General features: G+C 34.0%; 1 protein-coding gene and 1 long non-coding RNA gene across 2 annotated transcripts in view; one reads left to right on the top strand and one right to left on the bottom strand.

Annotated features, from left to right (window-relative positions):
- The window catches only part of LOC127876698 (uncharacterized), a 238369-nt gene that overhangs the window by 151244 nt on the left and 71265 nt on the right, over positions 1-15860 (top strand). The gene's annotated exons all lie outside the window — the stretch shown is intronic.
- LOC127876944 (uncharacterized) lies at positions 25-889 on the bottom strand. The gene is made up of 3 exons (XR_008048164.1): positions 770-889; positions 474-533; positions 25-97 (listed from the first exon to the last, which is right to left on the bottom strand). It is a non-coding gene; the product is annotated as an uncharacterized LOC127876944 (long non-coding RNA).

The following is a 15860-nucleotide window of genomic DNA, read 5'->3' on the forward strand; positions in this document are numbered from 1 at the left end:
TTAAGCTTACAGAAACTGCTCTCTCCATAGTGTGCAGCACAGGTGTTGATATCGCTTGAATCATTCTACCTGGGCTGTCTATGCACTGTACATCATCCTATTGGTATGTATTTATTAAAACATTATGAAAGATACGCAATGACAACAAAATTTAATATTATGTGGCATATTCACATCTGTTTGGTGATCACCTCATATTTTCAAAAACATTCAATGAATTCCTTTTATCTTAAATTGTAGAAATACTACGGCATTTACTTTTTGAACATCAAGAGCAAAAAGGGTCATCCAAAGTTAAAACAAGCCATATTGATGTGCATCAGTTTAAAATAAAGTTCTATAATGGCAGCTATTAAGATGGCATGTTTCCTTTAATTTTAAATAATAATGTCAAAACTATCTTGTTAAGTTGTTTCAATCATACAATATATATTTATGTTCCAAAAAGAATGTTAGTTTGCAACAAATCTCACCATGTTCGTATCTTCTAATTGTGACAGGAAAGTTGCTCTGTCATCCCTTTCCGCTTCCATCTTTAAAATTTAATTGACTATGGAATACATGATGCCAGAAAAAGTGAAATTATTAATACTTAACTTCACTAATATGTTTATTCTTTATAGTTAGAACAAGAAAACAATATGATAACCTGATTATAGTATTCAGAAAAATCAAATGGTACTTAAGTTGTTCAATTTTGAATATTAATGCGCTTATTATTTTACAGTGTTTTTTAGAGTTTATTTCTGCATTGAAAATTGAATGATACCGTTAGACAAGGATGTGGACAAGTGCTGAATTCAATGTGGTTGGATAGTTGTTTTAGGAACAGCACAAACTCTGGACTACACAGTCCTCTTAAGGTGGCTAGCACTCTTTCAGAAGCAACTGAAAATATTTAAGTCTCCTGATAGAACATTATTTTGACAATGATTTTTTAATTGTTTAAATTCTTATTCATGAATGGCAAACTGACAATAATTTTGAAAAATGACAAAACATTTATACTAGTCTTCTTTTCTTAATACAATATTCAAGATTGGACATTGATTTCAATATATCACAATCTGTTTATTTGGATCTTTGTCTTGGGCATATTGGTTTATTATACTGTAAACATATAAGGAACATAATTCTTAAATAAAAATACAAACCCGGCAACTGATTTGAGGAAGACGGTCCAGGCTCTTCCTCAAGATCTAAGGACCGAAGAGCACCATGACATGTATGCCATGTATCGGTTAGCGTTGTTGCTGGTGGCGAGGTTTCTTCAGATCCCGAAGAAAACTGTTTCGTCAAGTTTAATATTATTTTTCCAGTTTCCAGTGCTGTTTCACTGGAAACAGACTTTTTATCTTGTTTAGCAGGTTTGGGGGTTTTCTTCTCCTGTATGGATTTCTTGACCTTTTTCGGACTGAAGGATGCATCCTGTGCCTTGCTCTCCTCGAGCCGTTTTGTTGGTATACTTGCTCTTTTTTGAGCCTTACCCTTGCCTTTTATTGAAAAGTTAAAGAGCTCATCTGGAGGAGGTGAACCTGGTTCCAAATCTACGAGAAGACTTTTATGAGCCTTACTAGCAAACATGGACAGAGACTCTTCATCCCCTATAAAATATAAAAATGTTTGACTTACTTTAGCTCAAAGATTGTTTAAAACGTCAAAATCTTTGAGGCGTAAAGAAATTATGGAGCGGACTCAAATATGTGAAAAAAATAAGTAACAGACAATTGGCATTTCTATACTTCTCATCTATTTTGTGGTGGGCTATAATCTGTTCATCACTGTATATGTTTCACAGGTGGACGTAACATACCCTGGATTGTATAATTATTGGCACAGGAGCCCAATATATTCAAATAAATATATAAAATCACGTTTAATGAGAGAAAAATTGACAAAAGAGCCATGGGAAAAAAATCCCCACCCTCTGATATTTGAGTATATATTCTAATATCAGAGGGTGGGGATTTTTTTTTCATGGCTCTTTGTCTATTTTTCTCTAATTAAACATGTTTTTTTTTATATTAATTTGAATATATTGGGCTCCTGGGCCCATAATTATACCATCCATGGTACGTTACTTCCACCTGTGTGTATGTTCGTGTTTAGAGTTACATAAATTGCTACTGCAAATATTTGTTAAGAAAATATGCAATTTATTTTAAATGTCATAATCATGTGATCATCTTGAATAATTGCATCATTTGTAATTTATATATTTGCAATACTTTTATACACACAATACAAGGTTAAGAGTAAAGTACGTTTACACTGCCTAATAAAAGCAATTCAGTCTGAATAAATGCTTTTCAGAAGCAATTCGAATTTCCGAAAATTACATCTGTCATCTGTTATATTCATAAAACTTTAAAAGTATGTTAATTTGCCAAAAAACTGTTACCGGAACAGAGTCAAAATAGATCCACTACTATTTTTCCAATTCTCCGTGTGTTTTTTAAGTTAAACAGCGATCAAAACGTGTTTACAAAATGCACATAAAGTGAAAGCAATTGCCGAGCAACCATTTTTGTTATTGGCTTACTTGATTGCACGCTCGACAGCGCTCGATTTACTAATCGATTAAATTCATTAAATCTATTGTTTGAACTGAATAGTCATTAATTAATGCACACGAGGCATGTGTGAGAATAGTTCCAGGAATTTCCATTCGAACCAAGAGTGTTAAAACATAACATCATATATATATAAGAAAGAATAATACCTGCAACTTTAACGATCACACCCTCAAACGCTTTTTTGGATTTTCCCACAGATTTCCACAGCATTTCAACTTTTTCTCGTAATTCAAACGTCGTGATTATTGTCAAGTCCGGGTCTTTTTCGTTCACAACAGATAACGTAACGTCTTCAGGAAAATAAACACACGCGTAAGCCATTTTCTTCGCACAGTCCAATGTCCCGATTATACAATACTGTTTTGAAAATGCGCTTTGTCCGTTGATTGGGCGGTACATAAATTGACCAGCTTTGATTTCTGGGAAATGAAGTGCGATTAGGTTCCAGCAGGGACACGCTATTATCTCTACCTGCTTAATTAGCCAGTTTTCCCCACAAAGTGCCCCGCCGAGGCTTATCAGGTTGTTTATTTCCGGCAGTGGAAAGTATTGCACACTTACTGTTGAGCAGAGCACATCTATTTAGTTGAACTTTAAACATAAGTAGCTTGTCATTTCTTACAGTAAATTATCCGTTCCTTGAAATTTCCTTATTTATAATGGAAAATACTACACGAAGAGGACCATATGGGAAAAGAACGCTCGAACATGACCATGCCGATACGTCATCAAAAGTGTCGAAAATGTTTGTAAATGTTGACGATGTGGCACCCCGTGACGTTGTTAGTGATAATGACTTACCCCGTGAGGTTGTTAGTGATAATGACTTAATTGGAATCGGCGCTTATAATGAGGAGGATTGCATTACGCTTCCGACGACTAGTATGTCACCGTGGAGTGCACTGCAGGACGAACATGATGTCAATCACGTACCGACAGATGATCTATGCGTGAGTTTTAACATCACTCTTTATCACGTTCAATAACGTATATAACATCAGAGCGGTTAATTATGAAAGTCACTTGCCCATATGTTTGAATTACAGTATAAATATTTTAGATAATTGAAACATATGGATATATTACTAACAGACTGTCCGCATTATAAACCAGCTGGTTCTTTCACTGTCTACTGCAGACCGCCATATAATTATTTAAACAATTATTAATGTAGTTATTGTTTTTACTATTTTAAGAAAAAAGATTTTAGTAACAATACCTATTTTTATTCGAATTTTATATGAATCAGAACCCAATAATTTACATAGAATTAATATGGAAAACGAAAGTTAATCGATTACATCAAATTGTTTTCGGTCAATCAATTCGACCGTGCCGTTGTAACATAAATTCGCGCTTGTAAACAAAAACGAGAAAGAAAGTAGTTAAGATCGAGTTTTGCAAATGACAGTGACAAGTAATGTTTTCAATTTTATTTATTCCACCTTCACATAATTGGTAATTCTAAATTTTGGGAGACATATAGCTACAAATAGTTGTTATTTAACATCTCTTTACATTTTCATTTGGACAGCCATTTTGTCAATTAAGTTCAATTGTATACGTACAATAACAATGTATTTAATATAACCTCATTATATCATCATAAAAAATACCATGCACTAACTTTCCCAGTGCACACAATTTACCTTAATAATTTATCCAAATTCATTAAAAAATATTTCATCAATAATAGAAAAAAATTAAATCACATTTTTTAGTGCAATGTCATATTTATTGTACTGGTTATCCTATACAATGATACATCTTCTTTACTTGTTTAATATTCTCAACAAAAGAAAACACAAAATCAACTGTTAAAGAACAGTCATGGTAATCAAGATTTTGAGAATGAATTCTTGAGTCAAACCATTAGACCGGCGTCTTTAATTAGATTCTGCTCAATCGAATATAACACTAACAGAGTTACAGAAACTGTAAACGTTATGTTAGTTCACTTTTATGTTTAAGAGGCTTCTTTATTAACAATATTTACTTAATCATAAATAATGTTTAGTGTGTATACACTTGTATTCAGTTCTTTGTCAGTCAGATCATAAAATAATTGTAAATTTTCAGGTCAATTACGACAACTTTGAACCAGAAATTCAACCACTAGTTGAAGAACTTCAGGATGCTTCACATCATGAAGATATGGCAGAACAAAACTTTTTATATGAGAGTGATTTGTTCAGTGTACTCAGTGAAGAAAGTTATGTGGATGACATTTTTCAAGAGAACAATGATATGATTGAAAATGAGGATCCTGATGAAAAGAAGCCGTTATATGATGGTTCCACAATTACTGTTGGAGCTGTGATGCTTCTTCTTGCTCTTTTCGTGACAAAACATAGTTTAGTAGGTGACGGGATCCAACAGCTTTTGAACATAATGGCTTTAACTCTGCCATCAGGTCATAAACTTTGCACAAGTCTTCAATCATTCAAGGCATATTTCAAAAACCTGAAGAATCCACTAGTAAAACACTTCTTCTGTGGGTATTGTCTCGGATATGTTCAGGACAAAACTGCTAAAGTGTGCCCTTACTCGAAATGCAAAAAGCCATTATCACAAAAATTGGATTATTTTCTAGAAATGCCAGTTAAATCTCAAATTAAGAATCTTTTTTCTCAGAAAGACTTTTATTCAAACCTGCAAGGACGCTTTTCTGTGCGAAAATCAAATACATACCATGACATTTATGATGGAAAACTATATAAAAGTTATTTTGAATTCAATGGTCCTTTGAGTAATCCTGACAATATTAGTTTTACATTTAATACTGATGGTGCTGCTGTTTTTAAGAGTAGCAATGTGTCTGTATGGCCATTATTTATGGTTATTAATGAATTACCCTACAGAATAAGAATGAAGAAAGACAACATGATATTAGCTGGCTTATGGTTCGGAAAACAAAAACCTCCAATGGGAACATACCTTAAACCTTTTCTCGATACCTTCAAAGAACTTGAACATGGTATTAATGTGTATACACCTGATACAGGTTCAGAAATTTTACTGAGAGGATATCTTCTTTGTGGTACTGCTGACTTACCTGCACGCAGCCTTTTGTGTAACAGCATTCAATTTAATGGTGCATTTTCCTGTTGGAAATGTTTACAGAAGGGTGAAACTGCAAAAGTTGGAAAAGGTCACACACATGTATTTCCTTTTGACTGTGAACAACCGAAAGGACCAATACGTACCCATAACTCTGTTTTACGTGATGCACAGACAGCCTTGAATTCACATGAAGCTGGAGTAAAAATGTCAACAACAAATGGTGTCAAAGGACCCTCCTGGTTAACCCTTTTCCCTAAGTTTGATATTGTTAATGGAATTGCAATTGATTACATGCATGGGGTTTTACTGGGAGTTCAGAAATTGTTACTCAATTTATGGTTTGGCGTTGCTCACAAAAGCAAAAAATTCAGTTTTAACAATAAAGTAGGTCTTGCTGATGAACGCTTATTAAATATTAAGCCAAATTCGAATGTTTCAAGATTGCCAAGATCAATTGAACATGATTTAAAATATTGGAAAGCTTCTGAATATAGATCTTTTTTGCTTTATTATGGTTTACCTATTCTGAATGGGATCTTGGACAAGGACATATTTTCTCACTACCTTTTATTTGTAAATGCAATTTATGTTCTTCTGATGTCAGGTTCTACAGACATTGATGTTACTAGAGCAGAAATGATGTTATTGGAATTTGTTAAGTTGTTTGCAGAGTTATATGACAAGTGCTTTATGACCTTGAATGTGCACCAACTGGTTCATTTAGGTGACAGTGTCCGCTTTTTAGGCCCATTATTTACTCATAGTTGCTTTTCATTTGAAGACAAAAATGGTGTTTTATTGAAATTGATAAGAGGAACCCAAAACATTGACTGTCAAATTATAACTGGAGTATCATTCCTTCAAAGATTGCCAGAATTAAAGCAGTCTACTGTAATTCAAGGTTCAGAAATTGATGAACTGTGTAATTCCATTGAAAACCCAAATATATTAATTAGAGGTCTTAAGCTTGACAAACACATTTATGTTTTAGGAGCCATAAAATTGAAAGTTTTATCAGACTCGGAGCATGACGTTGTCTGTAAATGTTTAGGATATGACCCAGCATTAAGTCAGTACAAATATTTTAAAAGGTTAGAATTCCACGACTTTTTAATTTATGGCACAAGTTACTCCAGAATGATTAAACGCGATAATTCCACGATTTCATACAAGGAAAATGACTCTGTTTTGTTTGCTAAAGTACTCTTTTTTTTAATTGTGGGGGAAAATGTGAAAGAATGTGTCATAGCTGTCGTAAATGAAATGGAATGTAAGAATAATGATGAAAGCAGTAACATTCTTTCTGTGAAAGAACTCAATAAACTTAAAGCAATTCCTTTAGATTGCATTGTAGAAAGTTGCATTCATGTTGTATTCAAAGGTAATCCCAGCATTTCCTATGTATGCAGAGTTCCAAACTGTTTAGAATCAGATTAAGATTTGTTTTTCAAACCAATAAGGCAGCTAATATCATGTTGACTTTCTTCATTCTTATTTTGACTTTTAACTCAAATCAATATTCTTTCAATTGCAAGTATAAGTGTGAAAACTTGTTAATGAATCTTGTGTTTAATCACAAGTGCGCTTCTTTTATACCATTAGAACTGTACAGTCCATAAATAAAGAGCAAACTTAATCTTGCATTATGTGTTGGCTTGAAGTGCAAAATTATTTGATGTGTATTTATCCTAATATTTATTTTGTTTATTTGCTTGCATACATGTTATTAAAGGTTTGTGATCAATGATAAAATTTAGACTGAAACAAAATACCGTAAGTTGTATTAATAATGAATATTTATTTAATGTACAAATGAATGAATGTATAAATAAAATAAAATATTTATTGATTAAAACATTTATTAAGTTATCCGTTACCGGTAATATTTTGTTCTGTTCTTTAATGTTTAAAATTAAATTTTCTTAGTTATGATTATTGACAGAAATTTGCTAAGTCCAATATTACGCTCTGTAAAAACGACTAAGTTCAAAATTCCGTCTGGTGGCTGCACAAACATTTTATAAGTATGAAAATCCGCCCCACGAAAACAACAAAGTCCAAAATTCCGTCCACAAATCTCCTCTGCAAAAATTAAAAGTATAAAAATACGCCCGGATTTGTTTTACGCCCGTAAAAAACAGTTGAATTACGCCCAGAAATAATTTCAGTTCCGGGCGTAAAACTCATTCCGCCAGTTGTACGGGCGGAATTCCAACATTACGTGCCTATTCCGTCCCGATTACGCCCGGAATCCGCCCCTTTTTTTCATACGGGCAGTGTTGTTAGACAGAGCGACTTGCACCATAAACCAACGCCCTTCGAAAGGTTGAAGTCAAGGTATTGTCTGGATTATAACCTTGTTATTGAAGCTTGGATGGATTTAAAAATGACAGAAGTAAGACTAATGCAGAGTGTAAAACCAAAGAACAATGTCCATCAATAAATGTCAAGTTTTTTTTTTATGAGAGGTCAATGAGTGTTCAAAATTATTAAAAGCAATATGCTTCTCTGCATATGAAGGTCACTAAAGCATAGTATTGAAATAAATAGCAAAAACATTAAATACATCTCCCTTTACAAATGCAAGGGTTAAGATTATGTTTATGTTTCCTGATAAAAATGAAGTTAAATAAATTATGAATAAGACTAAACTACATATCTTTTCCAGAATTTTCAGAACACGAACCAACATTGTTATGTTAACAAACCCAGTCACTATCAAACATCAATGTATGGGAATCTGAAGGGCTCCCCCCAGAATAAAATAATTAATAGCCAGCCACATAACAGGGGTTTAATAAGGCACAGAGTTTAATCCTTGCTGTTCAGAACAAAATAGTGTTTCAGTTTTATCACATTATAGACTACTTTGTTTCTCGTCTCAAAAGAACTGTAACTTCATGTTGACCTCATAAACTAATCTTTGGATGGAGGGGCATTGAGCCCTATTTGGAGAGGTACTTTTTGTTGATTCCGCTTGTGAAAAGCTCTATACATTGCTGTTACAACAGTGGCTTTCATTTTTCTGCACGCGTTACGACCAAGTCATTTAAACTGTATGATGATAAGATTGGGTACCACTTCAAACCACTTCTATAATCACTATAACTACATATCAAAACAAAAGCTTATCAAACGCATAGCAGTGTGTATATAGTAACCTAACATACCAAACGTACGACAGTGTGTATATAGTAACCTAACATATCAAACGCATGGCAGTGAGTATATACTAACCTAACATATCAAACACACGGCAGTGTGTATATAGTAGAGCTGCAACAATTCGATCCAATGAATCGAAAATCGGTTTGAAATGCGTCGATTCGATTACGATACCAAACCTACCAAATTGGATTCGATTCTTTAGCATATAGACATATATAAACATAGATACGTAAAGCTTGCTGTATTCTGACTATTTGATACGGAAAGGTGTAGGTTTTATCTTGTAATTACCTGTACAAGACCTGTAATTACGAAGCGCGCGATTGGCTGCTTATTACTATAGTCAACCAATCAATAAGTGCGTTACGGTCTACTTTCGGAAAAAGCGTCAAAATGGCTAAACAAGTTGTGGCCGACAAATTGAAATTATCAGATGCGCATAAGAAGCTTAAATAAAAAGTGTTGCAGTATTTTGGGTTTCGGGATGGTAGCGCTCCCGATAAAGCAAAGTGTAAACTGTGCTTCACAGATGCAAACATAACATTGATTTAGCAAGACTAAGAGGTAGCACAAGTGCAACTACTTAAGTCGCCAGCCAGAAAAGTAGTTAAGTTTCTGTTGGGAATTTGTTAAGTTTATTAGAGAATGTGCTTTGTCCTACAGGTAACAGGTGATGCTGTCACGGCACAATGGTAGACATGCTTGTAGCGGTTTTGGATATAAGTATAATAGTGATAGTACTATCACTCCACTGATTCAAGATGTATTTATGATTATTTATTTAATTTTATATTATTGTGTATTCAACACAATCTTCTAGTCATAAATTTTTTATATTAAAATTGAGTCCTATTTTGCTATTCTTTTTTATATGTTTTATTGAAATATTGACAATGTTTGAAAGACAATTGGCAGTTTTTTGCATAATATTTCTTACAAATGTTAATTTTAAACACTTTCAACAGTTTTTAAAACACTGTTGAACCAACCAAACTATATCAAACAAACACACAATTTGACAAATGCCCAAGATATCTAGGTATGCGACACTTTTGAACAGAAATGTTTATTTTGAGGCAGAAGAGTGAATATATGATAAAACTATGGTTGAAGATGAATCGAATCGAAAAAATCGGTATCGGAGTGTCTAACCTAACATATCAAATGTACGGCAGTGTGTATATAGTAACCTAACATATCAAACGCACTGCAGTGTGTATATAGTAACCTAACATATCAAACATACGGCAGCGTGTTTATAGTAACCTAACATATCAAACATACGGCAGTGTGTTTATAGTAACCTAACATATCAAACACGCGGCAGTGTTTATATAGTAACCTAACATATCAAATGCACTGCAGTGTGTATATTGTAACCTAATATATCAAACGCATGGGAGTGTGTATATAGTAACCTAATTTATCAAACGCGCAGCAGTGTGTATATAGTAATCTAACATATCAAATGTACAGCAGTGTGTATATAGTAATCTAACATATCAAACGTACGGCAGTGTGTATATAGTAATCTAACATATCAAACGCACGGCAGTGTGTATATAGTAATCTAACATATCAAACGTACAGCAGTGTGTATATAGTAATCTAACATATCAAACACACTGCAGTGTGTATATAGTAATCTAACATATCAAACGCACGGAAGTGTGTATATAGTAATCAAACATATCAAACTCGCGGCAGTGTGTATATAGTAATCTAACATATCAAACGCACGGCAGTGTGTATATAATAATCTAACATATCAAACGTACGGCAGTGTGTATATAGTAATCTAACATATCAAACGTACGGCAGTGTGTATATAGTAATCTAACATATCAAACGCACGGCAGTGTGTATATAGTAATCTAACATATCAAATGCACGGCAGTGTGTATATAATAATCTAACATATCAAACGTACGGCAGTGTGTATATAGTAATCTAACATATCAAACGTACGGCAGTGTGTATATAGTAATCTAACATATCAAACGTACGGCAGTGTGTATATAGTAATCTAACATATTAGTGTTTTATCCAGGCCGTTTTAGCGTGGCGCGGCGCCACGCCGCTTTTTTGAAGCGCCTCGCTGCCCCTTTCAAAGCAAATCAGCGCCACGCTGCCCTTTTCAAAGGCCGCCGCCCTGTTTTCCGCCGTGCGCGACCTTATTGATAACATCTTAATTGCCTCTTAACCAAGCTTCTAAGCCAACTAATATCAGCGAAGATTCGCGCGGTTGTGAATACGTCATCCGTGAATAACCATGTGTCAATATCAATCGATAATTTCAGTGGCTTTGTAACACTAATCGGTCCGGATACAATCGTGCACAGTTACTTAGGAGACTTGATGAAAACCTCGATGTTATTCACGTGGAAATTGTGCATTTCATGCATAATTCAGTTATATCAAAACATTAATTTTTACGCGTAATTAAATTAAAAAAAACACACCAGTTGTATCTGTAAAATATTGATTTGATTTCAATTTAATGCAAAACAGTTTTAAGTTCATAAAAATTAATTTACAGGGCTTGCACTAAGCGGCGTACGGCTGTATATTACGCCCGATAATTGTTTCCATACGCCGATTACAAAACCCCATGACGTCCACTGTACTTCCTGAAAATTGGCCATACGCCGAAAATAGCAACCCGTGACATATTAAAGCTGTCGATTAAAATAACGCTCCGCCTCCTATCCAATACAATTGGCGCAGGCTCATATTAAAGCTGTCGATTAAAATAACGCTCCGCCTCCTATCCAATACGATTGGCGCAGGCTCACAGTAGATGTGTGTTGATGAATTGTAGCAGACGACAATCTTAACACGTTTGCTGTTCACGGTTAGGCAGACCGCGCTTAATTGGAGCACGTGCTTGTTTATTGTCACGATGTTTTGATTACAATAACGTGTGAATGTCGGCAAAGAAGTTGATACCCCGTCTTGGACCCTGTTTGGCAAAAAGTTGTTAATTGTTGTAACAGTAGTAGGCCTGCACCATTGGTTCAATTAAGAACATTATGACCCGTTTGTAACTTGTCAAAATATGTTAATTGGCAAACACAGATATGAATTTTACAAAAATATTGAACTTGTACCACTTATCATTCGTGTTTAGAATGTCGCAACGTACGCTTTCCGATTTTGGCATTCCACTTTCGACGAAACGTAAATTAGAAATTGATGCAAATTGCTTTGTAAGCAAAACAAGTTTATATCGGAGACCAATTAACGTGTATTGAATTAATTGACAATGAACAAAAGACAGTACGGCGCCGTTCCTAGTTACACTTTTAGCGAAATAAAATGTACACAATACAACACGTGGTCATGAAAACAATGTCATTACGCAGAACTTTCTGACTATTCAACAACGTGTTAGTGTTTGTGAATCTCCATTTAAATTGCATATAAAGGACTTGTTTGTGCAATGTGTGTAACGTTTTAAATATAAATGATTGTTTAAGAGGGTAACTCATTTAACAGTATTCTAAGACTTCTTTGAAAAGCTATAGTTTGTATAAGATATATATCCTATGGTGTTTAATCTTGTTTGTTGTTACTACATGAAAATATAAAACACATAATAAAATATACATTCTGGATTTTGTTGGTATAATTATTCAACAATAAATCTCAAAACTATACATACAATGTTTGTGTGTAACAAAGCTTGTTATTAAGTCACTATACAGATATATTTGTGCCCTTTTTATGGATGTCGCGCGCTAAAGTGCCCTTTTTTGAAATTTTGCACCACGCCCTTTTCCTTCCTGTATAAAACACTACATATCAAACGCACGGCAGTGTGTATATAATAATCTAACATATCAAACGTACAGCAGTGTGTATATAGTAATCTAACATATCAAACGTACGGCAGTGTGTATATAGTAATCTAACATATCAAACGTACGGCAGTGTGTATATAGTAATCTAACATATCAAACGCACTGCAGTGTGTATATAGTAATCTAACATATCAAACACACTGCAGTGTGTATATAGTAATCTAACATATCAAACGCACGGAAGTGTGTATATAGTAATCAAACATATCAAACTCGCGGCAGTGTGTATATAGTAACCGTACATATCAAACGCGCGGCAGTGTGTATACCTAAGTTTTGGTCAAAATCTGGTTTACACCAAAGTGAGATCTTAGGGTTACAACACACCGAAATGTTAATCAACATAGCCGTCTGTATGGCTAATTAATTAATGAGTTCAATATTTCCCTGCTATTTATGCCCCCTTCGAAGAACAGGGGTAATATTGTTTTGCACATGTTGGTCGGTCGGTCCGTCCGTCCACCAAATGGTTTCCGGATGATTACTCAAGAAAGCTTAGGCCTAGGATCATGAAACTTCATAGGTACATTGATCATCACTGGCATATGACCCCTTTGGATTTTCAGGTGACTAGGTCGAAGGTCAACGTCACAGTGACTCGAAACAGTAAAATGGTTTCCGGATGATAATTCAAGAATGCTTAGGCTTAGGATCATGAAACTTCATAGGTACATTGATCATGACTGGCAGATGACCCCTTTTGATTTTTAGGTGACTAGGTCAAAGGTCAAGGTCACTGACCTGAAGCATTTAATTGTTTTTAACGTATTCACACAATGGCTGCCACTACAACTGACAGTCCATTTGGGGGGCATGCGTGTTTTACAAACAGCCCTTGTTATTCTTTTAGATCAATTAATCAATTATCAAACTGTGTATTTTAGAATGAATATATGATAGTAATATTTAATTGTTTTGTAAATTAAATTTGTATCAGGATATTGTATTCCTTTCCTAATAAGAATTCGATAGTCTGACGGCATATTCATGTGTTGATGATTGCATATAATTTTAATTTATCTTTAATGGTTCAAATAAAGCATTTTTTCATCATACTTGCTATACTTTCAACGAGTCTAAAAACAGAGATGTTGATGTTATTTGTACTAACTTTTTATGCCCATGGTAGGTTGGCATATAGAAGTTAATTGCCCGTCAGTCCGTATGTCTGTCTATCAGTCTGTCAGTCTGTCCGAAAACTTTAACATTGCCCACAACTTTTGCAATATTGAAGATAGCAACTTGATATTTGGTATGTATGTGTATCTTATAGAGCTGCACATTTGGATTGGTGAAAGTCAAGGTCAAGGTCATCTTCAAGGCCAAAAATCAAATATATTGCCATAAAGTGGCGCCGTAGGGGGCATTGTGTTTCTGACTAACACATCTTTTGTTATCTCTAAAACATCATCATCGCTGATGATATAAAATATATAATTTACCAAAGCAAAAAAATACCCTGTATTTGTGTTATGATTGAGAACCAGTTAATAAAACCTTAACAATTTTGTTCTTTTGCTTAGACCTTGCATTATTTTGCTATCTAAGGGCAATATTTCAACCAATCTTCGTGAAATTGAAAAAAACTACAACTGAAGTTATGCCCTCGATGTTTAGAACTTTTAACAGTTTCATATATATGTTTATTTCGCTACTAGTTTTACAAACGGGGACTATAGGTTTACCCTACCTATCTTTATGTATGTATGTCCTTCTTCATGTCCGTCAGTCTGAATGTCCGCTGAACTAGATCCTGCAATGTCTCAGAAAGAAACTAAAGATACTTGCAAACAAAGTATGTTTTTCCCAAGTTACAAGACCTTAACATTCCAAATTGAATTTTTTTTTGAAGATCTCAACATCTTGTTCATCTTCCATCCAGCTATGTAAGTTCAACTTTAGTGAATATAATACTGAAAACACTTGTATTATCAATTTTGAAGCATTTTTCAGCACAAATGGACAAGTTATTTTCAAAGGCTTTAGTACCCATCACTGTATAGCTTTTGTTGTTTATATTTAATTTAAAAAAATTGTATTTCATTATATTAATTAACAGCTAAATTATGTGAACGAAAAACTAAAAGTAACTCTGTTCAGGTTTAAGCACCTAGGTCATTTGATGAACAGCAACCCTTCCACTCCTATGGATAAATTACATATGTGGTTCAACATTTTAGACATCAAAAAGGGCTAAGTTCACAAAAGTCATCTTAAGGCTACCATTTAAAAGTTGTTCAAGAAAATTTGATTCGTCAAAAAACATGGCCACAGGAAGTTGAACTTTGCATGTTTATGCGTTTTTGCTATTTATTCGATATGGGATGAATAAACTTTTTTCGTCTCAAACTAAAAGTTTATCGAAATACACTTGGAATAACTTTTTAATTATAAGAGATAAATGCATACATGTCGAGCGTGAAAGGTAGACCAACATGTTAACTATCCATAAATGTTAACCCTTTACCAAACAACACATTTTGGACTGCCCCAAATTGAAAGAGATTGCAGACGAGAAATAAAATTGTAAAGGACTATTTATAAAGTGGCTGGGTGGGATAAAAATTATTGTGATAAAAGGAGAAATTGCTCATAATGAGCAATTTCTCCTTTTTGAAACCGGAAGTCCTGTTTTCAAAACGAAAACAAACTCTTCAGAAGGAGTTATGGTCTATTGGAACGTCAGATGGAAAAAGTAAAGGAAAGTTAGGTCAAGTTCAGAGCTCCAGATAAGGTTTTGTGAAATTCTTAACGTAACTACCAGATTTTCAAAAAGAATTCTTAACTCTGAAATTTTATTCTTAACGTTACTACTAAGTTTTGGAAAATAATTCTTAGCTTTTCTAAATGACCTAAAATAGATAATAATGGTTATTTTCAAGCAAAAAAATAAAAATACTAGCAACTTTATTTATACGAGTTCAACAGTGTCTATTCAGTATTATACAATTTTATTTTTCAAATACCTTCATATGCTCAAACTGTGCTTAGATTGCATGCCTTCGATTAATTTTTACATATTTCACAATTAAAACGTGTCTTCCCTTCAATCTTTTCAACGATTAGCCACGGGAATTCCCTTCCACTCGTTCAATATTTTTTTTTGAAGTTTGGACTAGTCGAGTCGCGTTTTTTATATAGCTTTTCCGACTGTGTCGGCAACTGAGCATTCAACATCGTATAAGATCTT

This window comes from Dreissena polymorpha, chromosome 1 (genome assembly GCF_020536995.1).
Source record: "Dreissena polymorpha isolate Duluth1 chromosome 1, UMN_Dpol_1.0, whole genome shotgun sequence".
Classification (NCBI taxonomy): domain Eukaryota; kingdom Metazoa; phylum Mollusca; class Bivalvia; order Myida; family Dreissenidae; genus Dreissena; species Dreissena polymorpha.